We start from the raw sequence: 12,241 nt of genomic DNA, 5'->3' as shown, positions 1-12,241 counted from the left end.
CAAAGGAAAACATAATTAGTCTAGTCAATCTTTGAACGTAATTATAATCAGAAATAAAAGTCTTACTTCTGTATAACTTTAACTTTTAAAACTTGCAATTTTAACTAATTAAAACTAATTTTAAAAAATAAATACATTTTGGTAAAAGTCTGACAGAAATCTGAATAAGTTTTGAATTTTTTATATTATTGTACCGTGAAACTAAAAGTGTGTTTTTTTAACTGATATAGTAATTGCCAATTGACCCAGTGCAGCTTGCAGACATTAAACATGCAGTGACCTTACACATAACAAAGAAGTGGAGAAAATCTTTCTTGGATAAATGGTATGAAGCACAGCCCTGGGAGGCTAGGATATAAATTTAATTGTGAGAAATGAATCCGGAATGCAGGTAGAAAATGGCAAAGACAAGATGAGCAATACCATAAGATTTCCTTACTAATGATTTAAAATTGTAGTTGTTGTTTACATATATATTGTAAAGTGTGTGTGTAATTTAATCAATATTGATAAAAAAATTCTACATGCTCCTTGTAAATATTCTTATTACAATGTACTGTGTTCCAATATTCAATAATTTCATTTTTTTACTACTACTTGAATAGATTTTTATTTTATTTACTGGTATTATCTAAAAATGTCTCATTCTTATTTTTTTCACGATAAATTTGTAGCTGAAGAGTTTAAACTTTTTCAATATGCTGTTCTGCATGTTTGTCTGTCAATTATAAAAGATACAATCCAATGCGTTGGTCGTGAACATGATGTGTACATTTTTAAAAAAATTTTATTGTACCTAATGATATAATAAATTGTATATAATTATACTCGTTGTTGATGGTATTGTAAATAATTATGTATGTATGTCTAAATATGTAGCAGTTTTATAGCAGTTCGTAGGAAAGTTTTCAGCCATTTGGATATCCATTTAAGGAAATGCTTGTTAGCAGTTCTCCTGAATGTTAATTAGCTTACAGCAGTTTTTAAAGCAGTTCTTATCAATATTCATACTGGACAGCTGTTTTCACAGACCTCATTAAAATATTTCGGCCTATACAACAGCTAAAGAACTGGGAATGCTAAATAACTGCTGTTAACTGCTATTGGAATGTGTGTATGCAAATTACTAGTTTGCATAAAGTGAGTGAACTGGAATGCTAAGGAACAGCTGTTAAATGATGTCAACTTCATGTTTATCTGTGTGTCTATCTGTACCATACATAACAAATTTTCATTGCAGTCTTCTAAGCAACTATTTATTGCATATTCTTTGCTCAGGCATGTCATATGGTGAAATTTAATTTCGTTTGAATCTGATGTTAACTTATTTATATCTGCATGGATAAAAGAAAGCGTAAAATGCATACAAAAAATTGAAAAAAAAAATAATTTATTCACTAATTAAATTATTAGCTGTTAGTTCTATTTTCCCCTATGTCCCCCTCCCGTATTATTGTTTGGCATCTGCACTGGCTAAAGCTGCTAATTGGCATTAAATAAGAGTAACTTGACATTTACGCGCGAAAATTTTGACAGTATCTAAAATCTAAAAATAGCAAGCAAGCGGAAGGTTGTATTGGAATTGAGTGATGATCAGTTAGAAAATATAAGAGATGTTCTCAATCACTTTGATTGGGATTTTAATTCAGCAGTAATTTCGGATGGTATATCTTTAGTGAATGCTGAGACTCAGACTGATTCACCAGAACATGAGGAAGAAACAAATGCCAACAATGGGTTGTAAATGAACCATTCAGAATACAACAGGATCCGAATAATTCAGAGTGCATATATTGTTTCTGTAGACCTTGTATCACTGATGAAATGAATAGGCAGATTTGGTGGGAAACTGACCCTCACCCAAAGGATACAAGAAACAGAAATATGCGTAAAGAAAAGTATAAAAGATTTTGGACTATGATGTATCATAAACATATCTGGGATCACCCTAGATATGTTGAGAAAAAAAGAAGTGCATTAGAGCAAGACCCAGGGTTCAGAAATTTAGTGTGGCATCGCAGAGACATAATGCCAGATTATGTAATAAAATGTGTGAGAGGCTGGTTTCCCAATCCTGACAATATTCCATTCGTCGGCCACCTGTGGGAGTAACATTTTCTAAAGTTCAAGGTGATGATCTGGGGATGTTTTCCCGCACTTTTCTACCAATGTGCTCTGCCTCAGACTGCTTGCGAGGCACAGAGAGGGTATTGATAAGAACATTAACAATAACTTACTATAAACCAATATAATTTATTGTACTCATCATTTTTTTAAAGATTGTAGTTTATAGTTTTTATATAAATTAAATAGTTATATGCCTTGGTTATAACTAATTTAATATTTATTAAGATGATCCTTTCTGTACCTTTCGAATGCTCATCGAGCAGGCCAGAGTGCAATGAAACTGGTGAACAACATGTGTATTATTCAGGAGACATTATATCTGTAACAGTACTAAGTTTTCAGTTTTGATATAATGTAATGAACACCTTGGAGTGATATTTTTTTTTTTTGGATCTCCGAGGGAAGAGTTATTTCATGACTAACACTTGGATGGTTACCTAAACAAGCCGAGTTTTCTCTCTCAGACTGAACCATGTGAACAGTATTTTGATTGTGGGAGTTATTTTTCTTCCCTAACTATTTATTCTAAATGGAACATGCTGAATACAATGGACTTACTAATAAAAGCGAGTAAATCTAAATATTTTGTTACTCTTAACAGAGAATAACATATATACCAGTAGAGATGATTGGTTCAATTTGGCACCATCACTACACAGACAGTGAGTGAGTCACGGCCACAAACTGCCAATCTCTAGTTTGAAATACAAAATCAGCCCTGCTTCAATTTTTTGAAGCCAGAATTAAATCTAATAAATATTTTTTATGTAAAACAAATCTGACAAATAAATGCTCACTGATGAGAGGACCTAGCATAACAATTTTGAACTGATAATAAAGTAGCTGAATCTTGATCTTTTCAAAATAAGTGCTGCAATCTGAATGTGACCAGAAAATTCATATCCTCCACCATTTTCACCGATTGGTTGCTTTTAAACCCAATGACTGGCCTTTAAACTTGAACTTAAAGTAACATCTTGTTTAATTTTCAACTTAAAAATACGAATATTTGTGGATATTTTCGTATTCCATAAATAAAATAAACACGAAATCACCTTACAGTAAATTTTTATATGCCATGAGAACATAGATATTAATAAAACAAATTCTAAAATACGACGTGTATTTGACCCACTTTCCATGCGAGAGAAGTCGAGTCAAACCTCGTGACTAAAATTTGCATACACAAGCAGAAATGGCGGATGATAACGTGACGGAAAAAGAGACCGAAAGAAAAGAGGGGATAGAGTGCCGATTTTGAGGGCATCTGCGAAGAAAAGAAGAAAGAAAGAATATGATCAGAAGTTGGCGAAAAGCGGAGTGTATATAGGGGATACAGTAGACTGCTGGAAGGCGCTGAAAGAAAAGATCAATTTGATAACAGATGAAGAAATGGCGAACATGCTGATAGAACGGCGTGTATTTTTTCTTTGTTTTTATGAAAGTAATTAAAGAGAGTTTCAGGATAAGGATTTCTGTATACTTATATTACACTATTTCCTTTTTGTGAAATTCTCCAAAAAAAGTCCTACAGGCTTACATACAAGTTACAACTCAAATTCTATTGCTAGTGTTTTGTTTCATACTAGGGTCTGTGTCTCCGCACACGTGTACTCGTGCTGTTGTAAATGAAGTCAGAACCTTGCAAAAGTAACTGACATATATTATACATATATGTTAGCAATTATCTCAATTTATGGACTATGTGTTAATTTATCAAGACAGTATATGAAGTGTATGTTGTATTATGTAAACAACAATCACATTTTTAAATAATATTCTTATATACTAGCTGTTTATAATAATGATAATAATCATGTATTTAAACTTTAAGGACCTGGTTTGGAATAATTAACATTTATCTATCATGCATAATTATGAACATGTCTATTATTATATAGGTATGAACCCTATGCCTTGCCATCGTTCAAAGAACTCCAGTCTGCACCAACCACCCAGGCTTCTCCGGTCATAGGAAGTCAAAGCTTTAAGGTGTCAACTTCATCATCATGGACAAAAACTTCCACACCAGGGTGTGCTTTTATTAAGCCTTCCTCTACACTGATTACACAGAGTGAGAGAACGCCCTCCGTATCAGAGATCTCTGCAGAGTCTGAGATGTGAGTATGCAGAATTTGTTATTTATAAATTTATGATATGAAAGAATAATAAATCACATGATTCTGAAGTATATGTAAAATAATAATGTGTAAATTCAAATTTAGAGAACCTATGTCGGGAATTGAAGAGCTTCATGGATCAGGCCAAGAAGATACAAAGTGAGTACAAAGAATCATTGAATTACAAAAAAAATGGGTATTTATTCATTTGTTATTAAACCAAGAGGCCCAAGGGCCTTGAATCGCTCTTCTGATAAATTGTACAATCTATAACTTCTATTTGAAGCCTCTTACTATAAGATGCATGAACTGACAAAGTTTAATGATTCTTTGCCAGTTAGGACTGAAGATATTTCAGTATAGCTATAAAATACCATAAGTAGGACATGGTGACCTACTTTTTGATTTGAAACTTTCTGAGTACTCAAGATGCATTAATTGACAAAGATTGATGGTTCTAAGCCAATAAGTACCTCAAATATTAAAGTAGGTCACTGTGACCTTCTTATGGTTGACATTCTCTGAGGACCAAAGATGCATCAACTATCAGAGTTTGATGATTCTACGCCAGTAAGTACCAGAGATACTTAGATAAAGCCATAAAATGTAATAAAAAAAAATGATAGGTTACCGTGACTTACTTTTTGGTCGACATTTTCCGAGGACCCAAGATGCATCAACTGACAATGTTTGATGATTCTAAGCCAATAAGTATCTGAGATAATTAAAAGTAGGTCACTGTGACCTACTTTTTGGTCGACATTCTCCAAAAACCCAAGATGCCTCAACTGACGTTTGATAATTTTAAGCCAAATAGTACCTAAGATATAACCATAAAATGTCTAAACTACTGTAGGTCACGGTGACCTACTTTTTGGTCAACATTCTCCGAAAAACCAAGTTGCATCAAATGACAAAGTTTTGATAATTCTAAGCCAAAAAGTACCAAAGATACTTAAATATAACCATAAAATGTCAAAAGTAGGTCACCATGCTTTTTGGTCAACATTTTCAGAGGGCCCAAGATGCATCAACTGACAATGTTTCATGATTCTAAGCCAATAAGTACCTGAGATAATACAAAAGTAGGTCATTGTGACCTACTTTTTGGTCGACATTCTCCGTAAACCCAAGATGCCTCAACTGACAACGTTTGACAATTCTAGGCCAATTAGTACCCAGGATACTTATGTATAGCCATAAAATTCAAAAGTAGGTCACAGTGACCTACTTTTTGGTCGACATGTTCCGAAAACCAAAGATGCGTCAACTGACAAAGTTTGATGATTCTAAGCCAAAAAGTACCTGAGATACTGAAATATAGCCATAAAATGTCAAAACTAGGTCACAGTGACCTACTTTTTGGTCGACATTCTCCGGAAACCCAAGCTGTATCAACTGACAAAGTTTGATGATTATAAGCCAAAACGTACCCAAGATACTTAAATATAGCTAAAAAAAAATGTCAAAAGTAGGTCACCGTGACCTACTTTTTGGTTGACTTTTTCCGAAGACCCAAGATGCATCAACTGACAAAGTTTGATGATCATACGTCTGAAAGTATTCAAATTATGCCTTTTAAACAATTTGAAAACAAATGCCTGCAAAATTCAAAAAGTAGGTCACAGTGACCTACTTTTTCATAAATATGTTTTAAGGCCCCAAGATGCATCAACTTACAAGATTTGGTGAATCTAAACCTCTCAGTATCTGAAATAATGGGATTAAATGTTTTAGAAAAGAGCCATAAAATTCAAAAAGTAGGTCACGGTGACCTATTTTTAAGTTGACCTTGTTGAAGGACCCAAGATGCATCAACTGACAACGTTTGATGATCATAGGCCTTAAAGTGTCCAAAATATGCCTCCAAATCAATTTGAAAACAAAAGCCCATAAAATTTAAAAAGTAGGTCATCCTGACCTAAATTTTGTATCAACATGATTTCAAATCATGAGATGCATCAACTTACAAGATTTGATGATCCTAGTCTTTATAGTAAGCAAAATATCAACGTTTTTAATAAGTGTAAATTTTGGTAAACTTTGAAGTGACCTTGAGACCACGCCCTTTGCCCCAGGGACATGCCTTGAACAATTTGTAATCTTCAACATATCCTGAACCTTGTTTGTAAGTTTGGTGAAAATCTGCCTGGTGGTTCTGGAGAAGAAGATTTTTTAGCAACTAGTACTTTTGGTTCTATTTTCCTGATTATCTCCCCTTGTTTTAGGGTCCCAACCCTAGTTTTAGTATAAATGGTAGCCCTTGGGCATACCCTGTAACAAATTTGACAATGATTGGCCAAGGGGTTCTTGAGTTATGGCCCATATTCTAAAAAGTTAACGCACACCGCCTTTGGCTCAGAAGAGCTAAAAATCACAATTTCACATTAGTTATGTACAAGTCAATGTAAGCTGATATTTACAATACTTGTACTTGGATTCACATATGGTTTAAAAATTTTTTTATCTTGTGAAATAGGAGAAAAGAATCCTCAAGATCTTCGCTCTCATTGGACTATGACGTAACATTTACGTCACTCAATTGATAAGGATTAAACTTGAATATTTTGCGAATGATTAGGATTAGTCTAGCATGTTCGACTGATTAGGGTTTGTCTCGCATCCATCCGAGAGATTAGGGTTAGTCCTCGTATATTATTCGACAAATTAGGATTAGTCTAGCATCTGCCCGGAAGATTTCGTCTAAAAGTCTTAGTCCTTGAATACCATCCGAGAAATTAGGGTCAGTGACTCGTTCTTTTAGATAAGTTAAGAAATCAGCTGTTTCTGTAATTTTTGCAAGATCACATTATTCAGATTTAACGGCATTTCGTTAGTTTGTTTACATGGAAGAATGCCCAAGTCCGAAGAAATAACACTAAGCATGCGCCGCACGCACTTCGTTCAGAATTATTCTTTGTCGATTTTTCCATAAACAAACAAATATTTATTAATCTCTTCAGAGAACGAGGTTATAAACTTCGTTTAAAAGCAAAGTTTTAAACTAAACTTCGTAGTTTTAATTTTTTTCGATCGCTCACGATATCTCAGATATACTCAAGTCGCCTTCGGCGACACTACATTTTAGCGCGTTTTTCTGGGGACCGGCAAAGTAAAGTAGTTTTCATTGAAATATATAATGTAAAAATGCTTAATTTTGACTCGGTTATGGCCATATACTGTTCTGTACTATGTAGATGGGAGATAAACATGGCTAGTCCGAATTTCCCCGGTAAACGAAATGAAAATTCCATGGTACTGTTGGAATTGAATCTTTGGTAGCTTTAACCATTGACTGTTTACTAAGATACGAGTGAAACTTACCCAAACTGTTTTCCCTTGGAGCCGAAAATGATAAGCTTTCTGTATCATTGCGTATCTTTAAATGTATTTGATCTATCAATGCTGAAATGGCACTGTGTATGGCGCTAAAGTTCAACAAGTCAAGAGATTCTTTAATCGAATTCACAGACTTGTAGAAATTTTTTAAACGCTGTCAGACATTTGGTCTGACACAGTCGAATGTTTTGTCGGACCAGTCAAACTTTTGTCAGACCAGATACTTGTACGTCATTTTGATGCTGGTAAAATCATTTGAATAAAAGCACCAAAATGTCCTTTATTATTTTCAATAGCCTTCAATCTAACAAGTTTCCTTTCTTGGGATAGAGAGTCATTAACATAAACATAAATGACAAGTTTTATGACTTTGCTAGCGTCAACTTGCTGCGTACGCGGCCATTTTTTCCTGTGTTTGTGACCTTGAACTACGCATCCCGATCCCGACCTTTATTAAATTTGCATTACGCTCATTTCTTTTTCAAACGGTCATCTGGACTGACGTTTTCTTAAATGTTATCGGTCCTGACAAATTTTTACCGGCCTTGCCGACAGGACCGACGGATTTCGACAAGTCTGAATTCAGCGATCGCATGGCATTTTGTAGGTTTTGTAAAATAATATGACAATCAACATCCTCATTATTAAAGCACCGCTGAGATGAAAGAATTATTCTCTGAATATTGTTTTAGATAACGTCCTTTGCTTCAGCAGCAGCCATATTACCTCGCCTGAGCCTCGCTTTCACGGAAGGACCGAGGTGTGCCGAGTGATTTTCTTCAACAAGGGAGCATTTATTATTTAATGTTAATATGAATTGCTAATGGAAGATATCACCTATTCGAATAGGTGATATCAACTATTTATTTTGAATTGGTGACATCACAGTCCATCGATTCTATTTCTTCTTGGGCTTCATATTCAAACGGGGTCCATTCTGGACAACTAAGGATCCCCAGTTGGTTTTGATGGGATTCATCGAGCATACACAATTGTGCATCATTTAATTCAGGTACGACCTCTCTCAATTCAAAAACTGCAGATCTAAGTCTATCAAATTTACTTCTGGTGAAGGTGACCCCTTTCTTGGTTGGGAATGGTTTCGTCTGCTTTCTAGAAGTGTCTTATGTCCACTGTGGGAAATTCAGAGGTTAGGGAAACGTAGACGCCACCGCCAATGTGCCATTTCATCTCTTGTTGTTGATTCAGATGGCTTTCTAGATAGTGTTCTATTTCATCCAGAAAGCATTCAAACTTTAGCCAGCGGGGTAAGGGGGAAAGTGACCCCTTTCTTCGTTGATTCAGTGAAGTGGCGGATGTGTATCATGATTTCCTCTTTGTAAGGTGAAGCAGTGAGAAAGAGATTAGTGAAATTGCCCAAATTGATTCTACGTCGCGGTTCCTGAGACTGTTGACGTTGACAAAAGATTTTTTGGATTCAACATCTATCTGTTGTTTTTTTTGTGGAGAAAAGATCGTGCCATGATCAACTTTTTTCATACTAGGAGGGTTCACTATCTTTCTTGTTTAAAATCTTTGTAAGGTCGTTTCGTTGAGCTTTCAAAAGTGCTCTTTTGAGCCCATGGAAAGCTCTTGGTCCTCTTCCCAAAATAATATTTAGTAGTTTTCCGTTACGACTATAACCAGTCTTTTCAAACTGTATCTCTTGTTGCATTTCGTCTGTGATAACTTTGTCAGCAAAGAGATACTTAGCTACAGAAATGGCTTTCATTTCCTTTACCAATGTTCAGTGTTCCTTTATCGTCAAGCTTTTTGAGACTGCTGCTGTTTTGTAAAAGTGATTTCTTTTTTTTCTCTACTTTGTAAACTTACAAGAGGGTGTAACCGGTAACATCCAGAGAGAAGGTCGATTTTGGAGCATGTGATTATATGATCACGTTGTGACTGTGACATGGAACTACACTCAGCGATAAAGTAGATATATTTTTTAATACGGAGTGACTGTGACTTTTAGAGCACTTGGGACAGAGATAAGGTCGATTTTGGAGCACGTGATTATATGATCACGTTGTGACTGTGATATGGTACTACACTAAGAGATAAAGTTGATTTATAGCTTTTTTTTTAAATACGGAGTGACTGTGACTTTTAGAGCTCTCGGGAATTTGGCTTTCAGTCAGTTTATTTTGAAACACGGGTGAAAGTAGTATGTCAGTGTATTCAATCCTCCTTTTAAAGTGTGCCCTATCTACAGCATAGCTCATCCAATCCCCTTTCCGTTCTTCATATGGAATATAAAAAGACTATATATTATCATTGAAATGATTTTTTTTGTTTTAACCTTTAGACCTGGTTATAATTCTGGGGGTTTAAAACGTAAGCTTTACTTTATGGGTATAACTTTGCGTTTTATAATGTACTCTTCACAATCCCAGCTATCCGCAATGTCGTATCCTGTTTTGATTTTTTCTCTAAAGTCAATGATGCAGTCTTCTCTTCTTATCGAACCAGTCAGTCATGTAATGTCCATTTCTTTTCAGCATTGCTATTTTAAGCTATTAAAAATAATTTTGGGGGTAATTTTTATTTGTAATTTGTATTTAATGAATTTCCTTTATCTGTTTTCACTTTTACCGAAAAAATTAGCGATTTTTAACGAATTTCGTTTGGTCATATTCCAATCGTAAAGAAACGAAATGGCGACACAGTGGACGTTGGAAGTAAAGTTATCGTAACATAGCTGTTTGATATTGATTGCAGCTAACTATGCGATAATTTATCCTTTTTGTGATGCTATTTCGGTTGGTAGAATAGCCCTAATGAGTGCAACGTGTAAGCATGGAAACGTGATGGACATTGAACATGATGAAGATGAAAATTTATTGCGTGTCCTGTGAATTTTTCAGCGAAAATATTATGCTTTAAATGGAAACGTCGTAATCCAAGGAACCAATACATCATCATACACAGCCACTACAACCACTCAGAGGGTATGTAAAACATGTTTTTTTAATCAGATTATATAACCAGAAGTCTCTGTCGAGACTGAAGCTCTACTGGTTTGTACTTCTTATATAGCAAAGGAAGAGAAAAGTACTTAAGCAGTTGGAAATTGAAACTTTTCAACAGATAAATAGAATAATTATCCTTGATTAAGTCTCTTTATGTTCTTAGTGCATTCTACTTGCACGCAACATTTATATTATAATCAGACTAAAATTGTATTTGGAGTAGCATTTTGAAAGAATTTCACAGAAATTTCTATTATTAGTAACAACGCCTACACCATTCGTCGAAATCAAAAACCGATACATAGAATTGTGTATCTTAGTGTAGTCTACTTGTGTGCCAAGTTATATTAAAATCAGACTAAAACTGTAGGAGGAGTAGCATTTTGAAAGAATTTCACAGAAATTTCTATTTTTAGTAACCACGGCAACACCGTTCATCGAAATCAAAAACCAATATACAGAATTATGTATCTTAGCGTAGTCTACTTGTGTGCCAAGTTATATTGAAATCAGACTAAAACTGTAGAAGGAGTAGCATTTTGAAAGAATTTTACAGAAATTTCTATTTTTAGTAACCACGGCAACACCGTTCATCGAAATCAAAAACTGATGCACAGAATTATGTATCTTATTTTAGTCTACTTGTGTGCCAAGTTATATTGAAATCAGACTAGAACTGTAGAAGGAGTAGCATTTTTAGGAATTTCACAGAAATTTCTATTTTTAGTAACCACGGCAACACCGTTCATCGAAATCAAAAACCGATACACAGAATTGTGTATCGTAGTGTAGTCTACTTGTGTGCCAAGTTATATTGAAATCAGACCAAAACTGTTGGAGACATAACATTTTGAAAGAATTTTACAGAAATTTCTATTTTTAGTAACATCGGCAACACCGTTTATCGAAATTAAAAACCGATACACAGAAATATGTATCTTAGTGTAGTCTACTTGTGTGCAAAGTTATATTGAAATCAGACTAAAACTGTAGGAGGAGTAGCATCTTGAAAGAATTTCACAGAAATTTCTATTTTAGTAACCACGGCAACACCGTTCATCGAAATCAAAAACCGATACACAGAATTATGTATCTTAGTGTAGTCTACTTGTGTGCCAAGTTATATTGAAATTGGACCAAAACTGTAGGAGGAGTAGCATTTTGAAAAATTGTTTACAGACAGACAGACAGACGGACGGACGACGGACGCATTACTATCGCATAAGCTCTTCTGGTCTCTGACCAGTAGAGCTAAAAATGGTAAAGATGATGTGATTTGTGAAACAGATTTAGTGTTACAAATAATTAAAAACTCAAAACTCTGAGCGATAAAGACGTTTAAACTCATGTGATTTTAATGGTCAATTTTTACAATTGAATAAGAAATAAATGAATATTTTTTTGAAATTTAGAATCTGCAGATGCAGTATTCTGTAGTTAATCCACAAGGTATCAAGTCAAATTATACATTAACCCATCGTTGCAACCCACGGCCAAAATGTATAATCTTCTCCGATTCTGACCGTGATCGAATGAAAAAGAATATTTTGTACCTCGATCATTGATATTTTGTAGCTCATTAAAATATTGACCAATGCAAATAAAGCAAAGTCAGATATTTTACTTTGATCATGATACCCAGTCAATCTGTTAATCAAGGTCACCTGATTTTTTGCACCTTAA

The 12,241-nt window shown here is 34.5% G+C and overlaps 1 long non-coding RNA gene and 1 pseudogene across 1 annotated transcript; one reads left to right on the top strand and one right to left on the bottom strand.

Moving 5' to 3' along the window:
* Nucleotides 1-588: 588 nt before the first annotated feature.
* Nucleotides 589-1,170, top strand: LOC134261588 (uncharacterized). The gene is made up of 2 exons (XR_009990844.1): nucleotides 589-766; nucleotides 901-1,170. It is a non-coding gene; the product is annotated as an uncharacterized LOC134261588 (long non-coding RNA).
* Nucleotides 1,171-8,449: 7,279 nt separating this feature from the next.
* On the bottom strand, nucleotides 8,450-9,000 carry LOC134261587 (uncharacterized; annotated as a pseudogene).
* Nucleotides 9,001-12,241: the final 3,241 nt, after the last annotated feature.

The sequence above is a fragment of the Saccostrea cucullata genome, unplaced genomic scaffold (genome assembly GCF_032062105.1).
Source record: "Saccostrea cucullata isolate Sc308-1 unplaced genomic scaffold, CSIRO_AGI_Scuc_v1 ctg2089, whole genome shotgun sequence".
Classification (NCBI taxonomy): domain Eukaryota; kingdom Metazoa; phylum Mollusca; class Bivalvia; order Ostreida; family Ostreidae; genus Saccostrea; species Saccostrea cuccullata.
Note: the sequence above shows the minus strand (reverse complement) of the source record. Positions and strands in the feature narration are given on the sequence as shown.